At 35.1% G+C, this 17,544-nt stretch overlaps 1 pseudogene across 1 annotated transcript; it reads right to left on the bottom strand.

The window, feature by feature from the left end:
• Nucleotides 1-8,771: 8,771 nt before the first annotated feature.
• LOC105522568 lies at nt 8,772-9,595 on the bottom strand (annotated as a pseudogene). Its single transcript, XR_001003468.1, has one exon. The product of XR_001003468.1 is annotated as a 60S ribosomal protein L7 pseudogene (transcript).
• Between the last annotated feature and the right edge of the window lie 7,949 nt (nt 9,596-17,544).

Here is a 17,544-nt window from a genome sequence, read left to right as displayed (position 1 = left end):
TCTTATGGGAAGCTTTTTCATAGCATTCTCTTTAATAACTGAGAAAAGTTTTGTACTGAAATTAGAAATTTACATATATGCTACAAATTAGTATAATAATTGTAATTTCTTATTTTTAATATCTGATGTAGTTTTTTATAGAGCTACAGTACTTTAGATAATTCAGTCTTTTTTTAGTTAAAATTCTCAATATTCAGTGACTAAAGAAAGTAGGGCTAGAAAGTGACTTCGTAGTCCTTAGTGTTCTGCTTATTGGGTTGATAACTCTTGCATGGGGTGCTTAGATTTCACTCATGGGTTTTCTTCTGGTGGCTGAAATCAAATTGCATAATTAGAAGATATTCATCTTGTCTTTCTCTCAGCTCGTCCATGATCTATTGGTGATCATCTGGGACAAGTTGGAACTTCTTCAGCTTTAACTGATCCTGACATGTAATGGGCTTTTATTTGTTTTTTAGCCTTGGGTGGTAAACTCAACTGGCCTAGGCTACCGAGTCACTTAGCTGCCACTGTGATAATCAGCTCTACTACAATGTTCTCAGCGTAGTTCCTTCAAGCACATGGAACACGTAAGCGTGTTTTGCTCCATTTGGAAAACGAAGGAAAAAAAACAAAAACAAAGAAAACACTCAGGCTTTCTTGTGTAATCTCTCTCTCTCTTCTCTCTCTCTTTTCCTTGGTTTCTCCCCCCACCCCTCTCTCTCTCTCTCTCTCTCTCTCACACACACACACACACACACACAAACAAACACACACAGCATACTGTAGGTGTTTGTCTACCACTGAAGAGGTGAAGGGGAAGCCTTCAATAAAGTTGCCTAAAGGATTCTTAAATGAGAATCCAGACAAAAACTTGTCCAGTTCCCTCCCTCTTTCTCACTTGTGTCTCTGGGATCTCCTCTTTTAGCATGTAGCCATATATGTAACCCTGACTTATTGCCTCAATTTTTATTTCCATTCCCATTTCACTGTCCCTCAGAACTGGGTAGGGGACGTAAATTATTCAGTTAAATCATATTTTTTTTCTTGTGTCATAAAATGTTATATCTAGCTAGGCAGAACTAGCTTACGACATGCTAAATTGAAACTGTAGTAATACTATTCAGAAAATGCTGTTCTTTTAATAAGGCTTCACTTTCAAAGAGATTGTTATTTTGTACACTAATACACTCTTTTAGTAAACAAAAGCCGAACATTAATTCTTATTTTGCTTAGTGTTTTAGTTACATTGAGACTAAGCACTCACACTCCCAATATCATTTCTCTCACCAAAAACTCTACATCCTAAGGCACATAGGTATCTTGGCTGAGAAAGACAAATACATTATATGGTGAAATATGAAAGAGAAAAGTCAATTGAATAATTTTAGAAAGTGTTACCCTCACTTTATTTTAATTAATCAGAAAGTTTGAGAGTTCAGGTAAAGACCCAGCAATAATTTGAAATTAATTGGTATATTAGTTAGCTAGGACTTCCATAACAGAATATCACAGAATGGGTGGCTTAATTAACATAAATATATTATTTCCCAAATCTGGAGACTGGAAGACCAACATTAAGGTGCATATAGGTTATGATTCTTAAGAGGCCTCTCACCTTGGCTTGCAGATTGTTACCTTCTGTCTACTTTGGCCCCATTTAGCCATTCATCTGCGAATGAGCTCCTGGCATCTTTTCATCTTCCTATAAAAACACCAGTCCTATTAATTGATTGAGGTTCAACCCTTATGACCTCATTTAACCTTAATTATGATTTAAAGGACCTATATGCAAGCATAGTCCCATTGGGGGTTAGGTCTTCAACATACAAATTTGTGGGGATACAACTGAGACCATAACAAGTAATTGAAGAAAATATATTTTAAATTAATTTATGCTTGTTTTTTTGTTCTCATCACATTTTTCTCATTGTCCTTTTATTTCATCCGCTCAACTCTAGCAAATTGCCCTGATTTAATATTGTCCAATAGAACTTCAGATGAAGAAAGTTAAGTTAACTAGATCACTCAGTTAATGACCTAATTTTATCACTGGTCTGCGTAATTTGTTCTGTTATTTTATTGATTGATTGGCTAACGGATTGATCAATTCTATTTCCTCCCCTTCCCACCTCTACTCCATAAATAATTATTCTAATATCTTAATGGATGTCTATTTGCATGTCTTTTTCTGTCTTTTATACAATAGGTATTGTTTAATACGGATCAATCTCTAAATATTATTTTACTATTGTCTGTTTATCTTGTTTTTCTCTATTATTTTTTCAACGACTGTTTTTTTAAGATCTGCTCATCTTTCTGTGCATTACCCCTAATCTTTGTTTCTATAACTGAAAACATTCTCTGGTGTGTATCCACCACATTGCATTTACATTCGATGCAATTATCACTACTATTTTTCGTTACGTAGTTGAAATACAGACCAAATCACATACCCACAGTTTTTACAACTCTTACTGGGAATTAACTCTATAATTTAAATAACCTACAAATTAAAAATAACAAAATATATAAGTGCAAATAAAACACAATAACAATACCAACGGCAATAGAATGTATTGATAACGATGAACTGTCAGGTAAACCTCTGTAAGCAAGTCCTAAAACGTAAGTAATAACATCTGAGCCTTCAAAGTCTTCAGAAAGTTTGTAGTCCAGAGGCTTGACGAGATTAAGCTATTTGTTATCAATAAGTGAAAGAGATACATGAATGAATATAAAGTATGGTGACTAAGTTCAAATTGCTCAGAAGCAAAGCTTAAGACAAGTGTCATGTAACTGATATTATTAGACAAATTACCGTAAGAAAAGCTGTTGAAGAATGGAAAAAGTAGAGTAAAAGGAGGAAGACAAAAAGCAAGAGTTCCATTTCAGTCGAAATATCAACTGCAGGCTGTCTTTGTAGGAAAATCTTTCCTTAAGGTTTGTCCTTATAGAGATGTAGCAGAATGACTATCATATCAGTTATTGATTGGTCAATGACTGAATACACGTTTACTGGATTGCGGCAGGGAGAATAATAAACCTTCCAGGTTCTGGTCTTTGTTGGCTAAGTGGCTACAGGAGCATAGGAATAGTTCTCTGAAAAGAATCTCAGTTCAAGAACAGTAACGACAGCATACTTAAGCTGGGGAATGAGTCTGAGAAAATGGTAAATGGAATCAGATGTGATCTGAGCAGGGCACTGATGATGTCTGCTACGTGTAAAAAATTGCAGAGACCTTTGTCTAGTCACTTTATGTCTAAAAAGCGGTACCATGCAGGAAGAACAATAAACTGAAAGATTTATGATTAATCAAAGATTGATAGATAGCATTTAATTTACTTACTGATAATTTAATGCTATGTACAATTGTTAAATGTGTCTTCTAAAGAATTGACAGTGTCTCTTCTGTTCTAAACCAACACTGTCCTTTTACATTTGAGAGAATCTGAAACCTGGAGGAGTTAAATGACTTGTGTTGTCATGACAAGTTCCAGCATAATATCTGGGGGTCAAGATCTCTGAACTGCATATTTAATTATGAATATTAAAAAATCATTTGCAAGATGCCATTTATAGTCACAAAATACAGTAGTCAGTAACTGCTGTAAAATTAAATCCTCGAAAATTTAGATATTGTTGGAGTCAATAAAAGTTAGTGGTATAGAAATGCTCAGGATCAAAAGCAAAACTGACAGAGAAGTGAGTAACAAATTATTCAGCAAATGAGGTGATACAAAGAGAGACGTAGGTGCAGCGCAGCTGAGCATATAATTGATGTCAGGATTATTTTGTTTAAGGATAGGTATATTTTTAAAGAATGCTTGTTCAATATATATAATTTTTGAAAGACTTCTTCGATTGCTCTGTGTGCCATGGTTTGAAATCTTCCAATGAAAGCACATTCTTAAAAAAGAATTGTTATCTTTATTTAATGTCCTATTCTTGACCTATTTTCATATTTTAAATTATCCCTTACAATTCCTCTGATATAACCTTCTTGAACTTAATAGTACTTTTAAATGTAATGCTTCTCTCTGCCGGATATTTTTTTTATAGCTCTTTCTTCAAGCTGATGTCATAAGTAGGTCAGCATAATGAAACATATATGGAGCAATAGAAATGAGCAATTTTTGATAAGTTGCAGATTCAGTTTTGAATTTTTAACCCTTCTAAGTCTTAGTTGCGAGAAAATTAGACCCCATTACTCATAGCTTAAGCCATTTTTACTATCAAGTGAGCTGCTTCTTCAGATTTCATAGAAAATAAAAGAAATTAAACAATTAGACATTGCTTTTCACATTAAGAATAGAGAAAAATATTTTATTGGAAGCATGAAAATGATAATAAATTATACTTGATTATAAAATAAAAAGACCAGTATAGTATGAAAAAATAATCTATTCAGCCTTTTATAATTCAAGCATTTTAACTTTTTAATATTCTACCTGCTTAATATATATATAATATTTCTTTAACTTTTAAATTATTTTTCTAAGGATCATTCAAAAGTAATCAATACTATGATTTACATAATTTTTCTGAATTCAGGTCAAGCTAAAGACCCATACATAATTCAGATAAATTACACAAAAAGTTGTATGTGTTTCTCTTTTATTTTCATTCTATGATTGCTTTTCTCCTTAGTATTTTAGAAAAGTAATAATCAGATCTCTCAAATGAATTAATAGCCATTTGATATGCAAATACTTTAACATCTCTTAACCATCTGGGGTTACCATAAGCTTTTTGTTCACTATTTTAATAGAACCAACATGTCAGTCAAATTTACAAAAAACAATTTTATAAATACCAGATAGAAAACATATATAATTGGCAGGGACAGATTAAGATTTTGTGGAACTACAGCTAACGTAATTTGTGGGAGTTCTTTTAGAGTAAAATGGGCCAGGTGCAATGACTCATGCTTATAATTTTAACACTTCAGGAGGTCAAAGCAGGAGGGTCACTTGAGACCAGGAATTTAAGACCAGCGTCAGCAACATAGCGAAAATATATCTCTACAAAACATCAACAAATTAGCTGGGCATGGTGGCACACACCTGTTTTCCCAACTACTTAGGAGGCTGAGTGGTGAGGATCGCTTAAGGGAAGTTGAGGCTGCAGTGAGCCATCATCATGCCACTGCATTGTAGCCTGGGTGACAGAGTAAGACCTTATCTCAAACAACAATCACACACACACACACACACACACACACACACAATTAAAAAAAAGGAAAGGGAAGTAGAATAAAATGCTTCAAAATTTAAAATATAAAAGTAGTCTATTTATGAATGTTTATTTTATGGTATGAAAGGAATTCAAAAAAATAAGAATCTTTCAAAGATGAAAAATACCATAAGATTTTCTTTACATTTAGATATTTTTATTTGCCACTCATATACTTCATTTTGCTGACATTTGAATTCTGAAAATAATTCTGAAAAGGCATACAAAATTAATTATAAATTAATTAAAAAGAACAATGGTAATGAATCTTAAAACTGAATTGTATTAAGTTATTGAGAGTAAATTCTTCTTCTATTTTTTGAAGCAGAGTCTGGCTCTGTCACCCAAGCTGGAGTGCAGTGGGATGATTTCTGCTCACTGCCACCTCTGCCTCCCAGGTTCAAGCAATTGTCACTGCCTCAGCTTCCTGAGTAGCTAGGATTACAGGAAGTTATTTATTTATTTATTTATTATATTTTGAGATGGAGTCTTGCTCTGTTGCCAGGTTGGAGTGCAGGGGCACAATCTTGGCTTACTGCAACCTCTGCCTCCCGGATTCAAGTGATTCTCCTGCTTCAGCCTCCCGAGTAGCTGGAACTACAGGCATGCACCACCACACTCACTTATTTTTTGTATTTTTAGTAGAGATGGGGTTTCACCATGTTGACCAGGATGGTCTCAATCTCTTGACCTCGTGATCTTCCCACCTGAGCCACAATGCCCAGTCATAAATAATTATTATAATGTGTTGAATTCCTGGTAATTGCGCATAGAAGTTTTCTTGTAGGGGGAGCACTTATTATTTGGATCATTTTGATGCCTCAATGACAGTTTGAGTGTGTCTTCTATAATCATCCTAGTTAATCAGGAAAAAAAATTTCTCAGACACTCTGCAAAATAATCCTCAAACCTTGGGTTACATAAAATATGTAACTTTACACACCAACATAATCGCTATATGATATTTTGCTCCATATGTAACCTAACATGGGAAAAGTACCCATTTTATTTCAAGAAATTAGAATAAAAAGAAAAGAAATATGTGGTTTACAGTACTATATACTGCATTTCTGAGGTTTTTTTTTTTTTTTTAAGACAGAGTCTTACTCTGTCACCCAGACTGGAGTGCAGTGGCATGATTTTGGCTCACTGCAAGCTCCGCCTCCCGAGTTCACGCCATTCTCCTTCCTCAGCCTCTTCAGCAGCTGTGATTACAGGCGCCCGCCACCAGGCCCAGCTAATTTCTTTTGTATTTCTAGTAGAGATGGGGTTTCACCATGTTAGCCAGGATGGTCTCGATCTCCTGACCTTGTGATCCACCCGCCTCGGCCTCCCAAAGTGCTGGGATTACAGGCATGAGCCACTGCACACAGCCTTTGTGTTGTATTTTTCTAACCGGAGAGAACTTCCAATTTGTCTAGGTCTTGATGGGAACCTAACATTGTTACAGCTTTATATGCCTGATGATTGCAAAAAAGTTTCCATAGGCTAGTTATTGACTCTGTACCTTTCAGATTTTGTTTATTCTACAACTCACAAATATTTAAAATGAAATTTAGAACATATTGAGATTTAAAAAAAAAAAAGTGTATTCTCTGCTACCTTTTTATAAGATACTGAGTAAGCTGATTCGATGAGTGGCAAGGGTATTCTGGAAGCCATCTCACTAGCAGTAGCAGTAACTATTCATTGAAGTAACAGTGACAGTAACTACTCATTGAAGCAACCATGAACTACATAAGGATATCCCACTAAAATCATCAAAATGTACCCCCAACATAAATTATCTTTAGCCATATCCCTAAAAAACGTGATCCTTTCCAATTCTAAGGAGAAATTAGATAATGAGGACATAGGGGTGGATACACATAACAATGTTGACCAGCCTGGGCTTTTAAATGTATATTCCTTTACACCCATTTCAAGGATTCTCATACATTGACAAGAGCCCTATTTAGATAAGGGTTGCTGAACTTTAACTTTCACAAATTTTCTATAAACCCAACTCTAATAAATAAAACACATTTAGCAGTTTTTAATGATTATTACTGAATTTTGTACTGAAACAAAGCAAACAAAACACTGCTTTCTCACATTAAAGCTTCTGAAGGGTAATGAAGACATACAAGGCTGGTCCTGATATTATGAGTTTCAGGCTGTAGGAAGAAACTCTGCTCATTCCCTTAAAGTACGTCTCAGTTTCTCTCTCAAAGTTGTCTTTCTTAGGCTAACTGACCTCTGGAAGAGCAATGTAATCAATTTAGATTAACTTTGGGCTGAGTCCTATTATATAGATTACTTTCCACACATGATACAATCTACTTATAAAACAGAAATTGATATTTGAAAATAATATTGTGGCAAATTTTTCAAAGAAATGCAGTATTGTTTTAAATTATTTTGTGTTGCTATATGTAGAAAGTAAAAGTTCCTCTTCAAAGTTTTCCTTCTTGTTAAGGAATGAATGGTAAGTGTTAGAAATAATCATTTCTTTTAAAGACGAACTTTATGCTAGACATGCTCACAGGCACATAATGCATTCTATGCCCTTCTACTTTAATCAAGATATCTGTGCTGGATGTGCTCACAGGCATGTCCCAGCTCTCAGCCTATGCCCCATCCTAATTTGGGAATGTTATTACTTTTCTAAGTCTTTTCATAAGGAACTTCCTCCTTTGTTCTTCTCAGACATTATCTCTTTAGGAAAAGTTTTAAACCTTTAGCCAACTGGGTACAGCTTAGACTGTGAGGTCCAATTCCAGCCAGTGGAATCAGGACATAGCAGTATGATCCACATGTGTCAGATATAAATATTTTTACCCACTTTGTTTGGTGTGCTCTTGTGGCAAGACTGCTGGCGAGGAACACGAGATTGCCTTGCTGGGAGATCTCTGTCTCCCTGCTGACTTTTCTTGGCGACACCGATTATCTGCTTCTAACACTGTAACAGAATATCTGAAGATTGGGTAATTTATAAAGAGAAGAGGTTTATCTAGCTCATGGTTCTACAGGCTAAAATCTTTGAGGACATGTCCCTGGCTTCTGGTGAGGGCTTTCATATTGAGACATAACATGGCAAAGTCAAAGGGGAAACAGATACATGCAATGAGAGAAAACCCAAGGAGTATCCTGGGTTTAGAACAACTCATTCTTTTTTTTTTTTGGAAGGCAAAAGAAAAACACCTTTATATGGTAGTTTATAAACAAGCGAAGGCCCAAGAAATAAATTTTAGAAACGGAATTCAATTTTTTCCATAAAGCAAAGTTGGATTACTGTACCTACAAATTATGTACAAATGGTTGTGAAACAGGTTTAGAATAAACCCATTTTGAATCACTCAGCACAGTTAAAAACAAAATCTTTTGTAGAGAAAAGCCTTCTAAAAACCTAAGAGAGATGTTTTTCAGACTCGACCCTGATTTTGCACAAAACGGGCAGTTGATTTGGCTTAATTTTATCACATACCAGACTTACCACAATAGTTACGGGAAGACAGAGGCAGGCTAACAACAACAACAAAATCACAAATACAACAACGTATTTCATTTTGAGAGCAGGTACTGTTTATTAAGCTGATGAGACTCAAAAAATAATCATGGTAGACACCTTAGTTCATTCTTCTAATAAGCCTGTTGATCTGGTCCTCCCTGTTGCCAGCATCTCCACCTTCTACAAAATGGGTGGTCTTTTTCTTCATTCCACCTCGTGGAGAAGATAATTTGAAAGGCCACAGGAAGTTATTTGCCTCTTTGAAGCGTTTTCCAACAGTATAGATCTCATGAATCAGATCCTCCATGCAGATGATGCCATATTTACCAAGAGATTGAGCAATCAAAGCATTATCTGTCAAAGCAATTCGCTTCTTATTGATTTTGCCATAACCACGCTTGTAAATTAGCTCATTTACTGACTTCAGATTGGGGTACCCCCATGCAATATATGGTTCTACAGTCCTCAGCATGTTAATTGAAGCCTTGTTGAGCTTCACAAAGGTTCCATTAAAGATTTGACGAAGGCGAAGAAGCTGCAATACCTTTCGGACCTTTGGGCTCATGCCATTGATACCTCTGATCCTGATGACAAATGCCAATTTGGGTTCAGCAGGTACATAGAAGTTGCCAGCTTTTCTTGCCATCCTCGCCATTCTAATTTCAGTTCTGTACATCTGCCTATATTCCTTGTGATAGTGCTTCGTTTTTTCATAGATAAGCTTCCTCCTTGCCTTTCGAAGCATCTTTTGGGCATACTTCTTTCTCAGGCACTTGATCTTCAGCTCTGCGAAATTCCTTCGCTTTTTCTTAAGGGTTTCTGGCACAGCAGGAACCTTCTTCTTCTTCTCTTCTGCACCCTCCATGGTTCCAGCTGGAAAAAGAGCTAGAACAACTCATTCTTGCTGGAGCTAATCCATTTCTGAGAAAGCTAATCTATTCTCACCTGAGCAATAACTCATTCACTATTGCAAGAACAGTGACAAGTCATCCATGAGGAATCTGCTCTCATGTTTCAAACACCTACCACTAGGCCCAACTTCCAACACTGCCACCTTAGGGTTCAAATTTAAACGTGAGTTTTGGTGGAGACAAGTAAATCATATCCAAACAATAGCCGTTATTAAATCGTTTTTGAGCCAGTAACAGATACAAGGAGCTTTGCTGTTTCCAAAATACAAGTAGGAGGATAGACAAGTGGTATCACATGTTAAAAGGTTATATAAACACCATAAACACCAAACCACAAGAGATCAACATAGGCAGAATATTTATTGGATTGATAACATGGAAAAAGCACCTGAGGTAAGTATTACTTGATATATAAATTACAAGAAAAAGCATTCCGCACTAATCTGCTTGCTGAACTAGAATTATCACTTACTACTTAGCTTAAGTGTTAGCTAATCTAATAAGCCTTTTTCACCCCTTCCTTCCCCTCTAGGAAAATTAGGGCATTTATTTTTCTCTGTATTTTTTTCCCCACCATTATGTACTTATATGATGGCAATTATTCCTACAAATAATAACTGCTTTCACAAATATCTTGTAATTGGATAGTTACCTCATTTGTGGCAACATATTTGTCCTGTTTATTTTGTATTCCCAGCAATATGTACCACTTTGTTTGCATTCAAACATTTCTTGGTTGTAAAAATAAACTTTGGAGCAATAACAATAGCAAAGATAATGACGAGAAAAACAAAACAAAAACATGAGCCATATCTCATGAACAACATGATTATTTTGACTGTCAAGTGTGAAATATACACCTGAAGAGAAGTCCATGAACCTGTGTGGTGGCAATATTGTAGAGAGTCCTAAGCAGCAGACAGAGTAATTTATACTTAACTTGATCAATAGCAGATAGTCTTTAGAGATATTTTAGCTAGAAGGTGGCATTCTTGAATTCTGACAAATGATAGTGTTATCATAAGAGATAGGCAATAAAAAAATTAAAAATATATATATTCCTAGTGCAAGTCATCCTAGGGCAACTATAGTATTCCCTATCGATATAATGCAGGACTGGTAGTGTTTAACTGAAGATCACAGACTCCAAAAAACAGAAGAATGAAATTTTTAGGAAAAAATCTCAAGAAGTAAAATTTCAGCTAGAGAATAAAGATACTTTCCTGAAAGATGTGATACAGTGATTTGGCAGACATTGATAATTTTGTAGGTGCTGGGGAGGAAAATTTGAGTTCATTTCTGATAACCATTTTTCATTTAGAAAGTAACAATCAAAGTCATTTTGTTGTTGTTGTTGAATTGAAAGTAGGGTTGAGGAAAATGTCCATATAATTTAATAATGTATAAAGGAAACAACAACTTCTGTGGGTTTGTGGAAGGACAAATGAGGCCAGTGATATAAAGGTGATGGGTACACAGTGAAGTTTAGACACCTTACATGCCACACAAACTATGTCATCGGGTGTTTCTTCCTGCAGTGCACAGTGCACAGCTATCACTGCATAAGGTAGTAAAACAGAAAACTGAATATGTTAATGTTTATATTGTATCAGTTTAGATAAGTAGAAACTACTCTTTCCCCACATTTCCTTCTGCCAATAATTTTGTGTTAACATGAACCACAGGTACATTTTGGACAAGATTTTAAAGGTAGAATGAAATGGTTATACATCAGAAGGTCAGTGTACTACTCACACATTGACACTTATATGTTGATTTCCTTTATTGGTGTGAGGTAGCATCTAGGCCTGTATCTTCCTCAGAACTTGCCAAATCTTTCTTAATCTTCTTTTACTACTGGGACAACTATGCCTTTATCTCCATGAAGAGTATCATGAGTTTCTTTTGAAGGATGCCCCCATCATCAAAATTGGAGGTCCGGAGGAAAACAGAAACCCATATGGTTCCTATCTTTTCCTCTTTGTTTCCAGCTTATCTTTATAGTGCCAGTTTTTTTTTTTTTCTTTGTCTTGCCTCACGTCCATCTTCTCTTCCTGATCACTTGCTTTGCCAATACTAATTTCCCACACCAGAAATAGAAGCAGTAGTATATGCAGACTCACATAACCAGCTGGAACATCTGTGCAAAGTCCAGTTACTAAATAAGCCACAAGTTATTCTGTTTCTCTTATTGAACTCTGACAAAGATAATACTTATGTCATGTTGCTAGTTTCTATCATTTCTGTTCGCAAGCATGACAGCAAAGAGATTTGATGGTTCTGGTAGCAAAGTAATGGAAATGACACATCCAGGTGTCTGAGCTAGACAGAGAATGAATACAGCTTTTTACCTGTAACTATGATTCATGAAAAATTACCTATGCGAAGAATTTTCATATTTGCTAAAAATAGTTGCTTTATTTTTTGACTGTAATAAACTCCAGTTGTAAGTAATTTTAAATTATTTTTATCGCACATATACTACGTGTATATGCTCACATTTAAAAATATTTTTTTTTTTACTTCTACTGTCCACTTCACTCTAGCCCTGCCCCACCAATGTGCATAGCGTAAACCTGTTTGGGGACTGGCTAATTAACAAATTCATGAATAATGAATTAGGTTTGTGCATGCTATTGTACTCTTTATATATTTGTGCACTGACAGTATGTGGTTCATATAGTGAAACAGTATCTAGAAGTTTGAAAAAGTAAAATGTTTATATTATATTAAAACTTCATAGAAATATTAGTAAAAGTAAATGAGATGTAATCTACATGTGGACAGAGTTCTATTTACCTTTTTGTTAATTATTTACAAAAGATAGGAAGAAATATTTGCAATGATTCCATGGATGAGTGTGATAATGATTGTGTGTGTGTGTAGATATTGTAATAAATTATTTAGATTTACATTTCTGTTATCTGATGGCACCGATCTTTTCAAATGTTTACATACACCTCAATATAGTGGAAATGTAAATCTAAATGTCCCATTTAAAGAGGGTAGAGGCAAGTTATAGTTACTGAGTAGAGGGGAGAAATTAACAATTCACAAGGACCTGTCATGTTATTTAAAATAATTGCATTCTATTAAGTAATGGCAAGAAATGTATCTAGAGGCAATTAAGGTGAACTAGTCAATCTTTTACTTTAAAATTCTAAATTTAGAATTCTTTATGCTTTGAAATAGGAAACCTATTAAACACTGTTTATTTTGTTTTACAGAATATACCTGTGACAGGGAAATATTGGAAAACTATATTTCAGGCCCAGCACAGTGGCTTACATCTATGATACCAGCACTTTTGGAGGCTGAGGTGGGTGGATCACTTGATGTCAGGAGTTTGATACCAGTCTGGCCAATATGGGTGAAACCCCATCTCTACTAAAAATACACAAAATTTAGCCAGGTGTGGTGGCACGTGCCTGTAGTCCCAGCTACTCAGAAGGCTGACGCAGGAGAATTGCTTGAACCTGGGAGACAGAGGTTGCAGTGAACTGAGATTGTGCCACTGTGCTCCAGCCTGGGCAACAAAGCAAGACTCCTTCTCAAAACAAACAAACAAAAACCAAAAAACAAAAACTGTATTTCAGTTGCTGTGAGAGCACTCCAGTTTTGTTTCACAAATAATGAAAAGTTGCAAGCCAGGTGGAAGTGGCTGCTGCAGTACTCTAAATTTCTGCTTCCAGTTCTTCTTTAATTTTGTCTCATTTCCTTTCATAGACGGAAGTCTTCCTGTATTTGTAGATATATTTTGTAACTCCAGCATAAAGTGATTTATATAAATTCAACTTAGTTTTGTGAATTTTAGAGGAACATGCATTTTTTTTTTGTTAGTCTTTTGAGACAGGGACTCACTCTATTTACCAGGCTGGAGGGCAGTGGCGTTATTATATCTCACTGCAGCCTGGAACTCCTGGGTTTAAGCAATTCTCCTGCCTCAGCCTCCCAAGTAGCTAGGACTAGAGAAGTGTGCCACCATGTCCAGCTAGTTTTTAATCTTTTTGTAGAGATGAGGTCTCACTATGTTGCCTAGGGTGAACTCCTGGCTTCAGGCAATCCTTCCACTGAAGCATCCTAAAGTTCTGGGATTACTGAGATGTGAGTCACCATGACTGACCAGAGCATGCATTCTTTTTTTTTTTTTTAATGTTTTATTTCACTGATTTTCTTTAAAGCAATGTTTAGAAACAAGTTGGCTATAAGAAGGTAGAATATAAGTGTGATTATGGGGAGAATTTAGAGATATGTAGTTGAGTTTGAATGGCAGCTTTATCAATTATTATTTGTGTTACTTTGGACACATTATAGACTTTCCTTGAACCTCAGTTATTTATCTTCTTAGTCCTCCTATTATTATGGAAATTGTAGGAATCCTGAGCTATTCTTCAGGTTGGATAGGAAACTGATAATCTAATGAGAAGGTATTTATGTATGATTTACTTCAGGAATGACAACTTTCACAAGCTGAACTTGTCCACTACTATGATAGATACTAACATACAGTTTAAGATACACACTTTATTAAGTCATTCAGAAACTACCCTTGGGCATATTTTGCTATGATTACAAAGGAGATTATTCTCAAATATCTGAAAAAACCTTTTTTTTTTGCCTAAATCATTTAAAAGTTCAAATTTCAGACCCATTAAAACATCAACAGTAGAATTTGGTCACAATTCATGAAAAGAAAATGAAGCAGCCAGAAATCAGAAGAATCCAAAAAAAGGCATTTCTCATAACTAGCAGTGTGTATTTTTTTTTCCTTTTTTAATTTACCACTCTATGTAGAAGTTTGCCGATTTTATTAATCTTTTCAAAGAATTGTCTCTTTGATTAATTTTCTCTATTATTTTTCTTCTTTTTCTTTTTCTTTGTTTTTTTTGACCTTTAGTCTCGCGCTGTCACTTATGCTGGAGTGTGTGCAATGGCGCAATCTAGGCTTACTGCAACCTCCACCTCCTGGGTTCAAAGTGTTCTCCTGCCTTAGCCTGCCTAGTAGCTGGGATTACAGGCACCAGCCACCATGCCTGGCTCATGGTTTTGTGTGTGTTTTTAGTAAAGAGCAGGTTTCACCATATTGGCTTGGCTGGTCTTGCATTCCTGACCTCAGGTCATCTACTGCCTGGGCCTCCCAAAGTGACGGGATTGCAGGCATGAGCCACTGTTTCCAGCCTGGTTTCAATTTTATTACTTTCTGCTTTGATCTTATTCCCTTTGCCTGCTTGCTTAAAGTTTATGTTTTCTTTTTTTTAGATTATTGAGATAAGAGCTTAAATTATTGATCTGAGTCTTCTCATGTTTTTCTAATATATGAATTTTGTTCTCACTATCTTCTCAATCCTGCTTCAGTTGTGTCCAAATTCTTTTTTAACCTATAGATTACAGGCTGAGTATTGCTTATCTGAAATGCTTGGGACCAGAAATGTTTCAGATTTCAGAATTTTTCATATTTTGGAATATTTGCATATACATAATGAGATATCTTGGGGATAGTACCCAAGTCTCAGCACAAAATTCATTTGTGTTTCATATGCATCTTATAGACAGACTTAAAGTAATTTTATACAACATTTTAAAATAATTTTTTGTATGAAACAATTTTAACTGTGACCAGTCACATGAGGTCAAGTGTGAAATTTTCAACTTGTGGTGTCATGTTGACTTTCAAAAGTTTCAGCTTTTAGAGCATTTTAGATTTTGTATTTTCAGATTAAGGATTTTCAACCTTTATTTAAAATTTTGCTTTTCAGTTACCAAGAGTTTGGAGAGTTTCCTATTATCTTTATGTTTTATTAGTTTGCTTAACTTCTGGTCAGCAAACATATGCTCTATGATTTTAATTATTGAAAATGTTTTGAAATTTGTTTTATGGCCTCTGGTAGGTCTATTTTGGTAAATGTCATACAGGCATATGAAATGAGACTATGTTCTGCTGCTGTTGGAGTGTCCCATACATGTTGATTAGATTCAATTGGTTGGCTATTGTGTATTTCCATATTTCTGATGACTTTTGTCAAGCTGTTCTGTCAATTGTTAAGAGAAGAAAGTTAGTTTATATAGAATCAGTTCAGTATAATTGTGAACCTGCCTTTTCTCTCAGTTCTGTCAGCTTTTGTCTCAAATATTTTGCAGTGCTGTACTCTAGTGCACACACATTAAACCCTTGATAAACACTGTTTTTTTCCTTTTGAGATGGAGTCTTGCTCTGTCACCCAGGCTGGAATAAAGTGGCGTGATCTCGGTTCACTGTAACCTCCACCTCCCAGGTTCGAGCAATTCTCCTGCCTCAGCCTCCTGGGTAGCTGGGATTACCAGTGCACACCACCATGCCTGGGTTATTTTTGCATTTTTAGTAGAGTTGGGGTTTCACCATATTGGCCAGGCTGGTCTCAAACTCCTGATATGCCCGCCTTGGCCTCCCAAAGTGCTGAGATTACAGGTCTGAGCCACTGTGTCAGGCCGAGAAACACTTTGCTTTTATAAGCCCTTTTATCACAGGCAATATTCTTGTTTGCCTCTGGTAATTTTCTTTACTCTGAATTCTGCTTTACATATTATTACTATAGATTCTTTTCTTTTTGATTAATGTTTGCTTAATATATCTTTCCCATCATTTTACTTTTAAGCTACCTATAGTGTTATATTTGAAGTAAATTTATTGTAGATAGCATAGAGTTGGGTGATGTTTTAAAATACACTGATGATTCGCACATTTTCAGTACTGCATTTATATGACTTACATATAATGTAATTATTCATACATTAAGCCCAAGTCTGCTATTTTATTTAACTTAATTTTAATTTTATATTTATTTATTTATAAGATTTTTAGTGTATTTCTTTGTACAACTTGTTTATTGGTGGACCTAGATGTTAAACATATACATTATTTATCACACTATACTGTTATTGGCATATTTTCAATTTAAGTGAAGTGTAAAAATATTATCTCTTTTGGTATCCCTTTATCCTCTCTGGGTTATAAAATAATTATCAAATATTTTTGCTACATAAATTAGAACTATTTTAGCCAATTTTCAAAATTTTTGCTTTAACCTGTAATCCCAGTTACTTGGGAGGCTGAGGCAGGAGAATTGCTTGAACCTGAGAGGTGGAGGTTGCAGTGAGCTGAGATCACGCCACTGCACTCCAGTCTGGGTGACAGTGAGCCTCTGCCTTAAAAAAAAAAAAAAAAAAAACCCAAAAAACAAAAAGCACCTAATGTACTCTAGAGAACTCAAGAGGTTTACTTCAATGCAGTTTTCTTATCATGTTCTGTTTTCCTAACTGATGTTCTAAGTTGTCTTCTTTTTAACTTATATTTTGTTTAATTTCCTTCAGCAATTCTTTTGGGATAATTCTGTTGGTGATAAGTTATCTTAGGTTTTTATTTTTTTTCCTAAAAGAATATTTTTCTTTTCCCTTCGTTTCAGAAGACTGTTTTTGTTTTGTGTATGTTTGGGGGTTGATATTTCTTTTCATTAAGCACTTGAAATATATTCCACTTTTTCCTGGCATTCATGGCTTCTGACGCGAAGTCAGCCATCACTCACATTGTTTTTTCTCTATTTTGTCTATCATTTTTATGTATCTTTATTTTCAGCTATTCAATTATGAGGCATCTTGGTTTGGATTATCTTTGGGTTTGGTATTCACTCATTTTATTGAATATGTTGCTTTATTTGCTTTGTCAAATATGGAAACTTTTCATTTACTATATCTCAAAGTACTTTTAAAGTTCCACCATCTTTCTTTTCTGCTTCTGTGACTTCAATGACATACATTATCTATCTTTTGTTACACTCCTAGAGTTCTTTTAGGCTCTCTTCATGTTGTTCTCAGTCTATTTTCTCTCTGTTATTCTGATTGGGTAATATCTATTGCTCTATTTTTTTTTTTTTTTTCTTACATCACCTGTATTC

This window comes from Colobus angolensis, unplaced genomic scaffold, assembly GCF_000951035.1.
Source record: "Colobus angolensis palliatus isolate OR3802 unplaced genomic scaffold, Cang.pa_1.0 Scaffold435, whole genome shotgun sequence".
Classification (NCBI taxonomy): domain Eukaryota; kingdom Metazoa; phylum Chordata; class Mammalia; order Primates; family Cercopithecidae; genus Colobus; species Colobus angolensis.
This window is presented reverse-complemented; position numbering and strand designations above follow the sequence as displayed.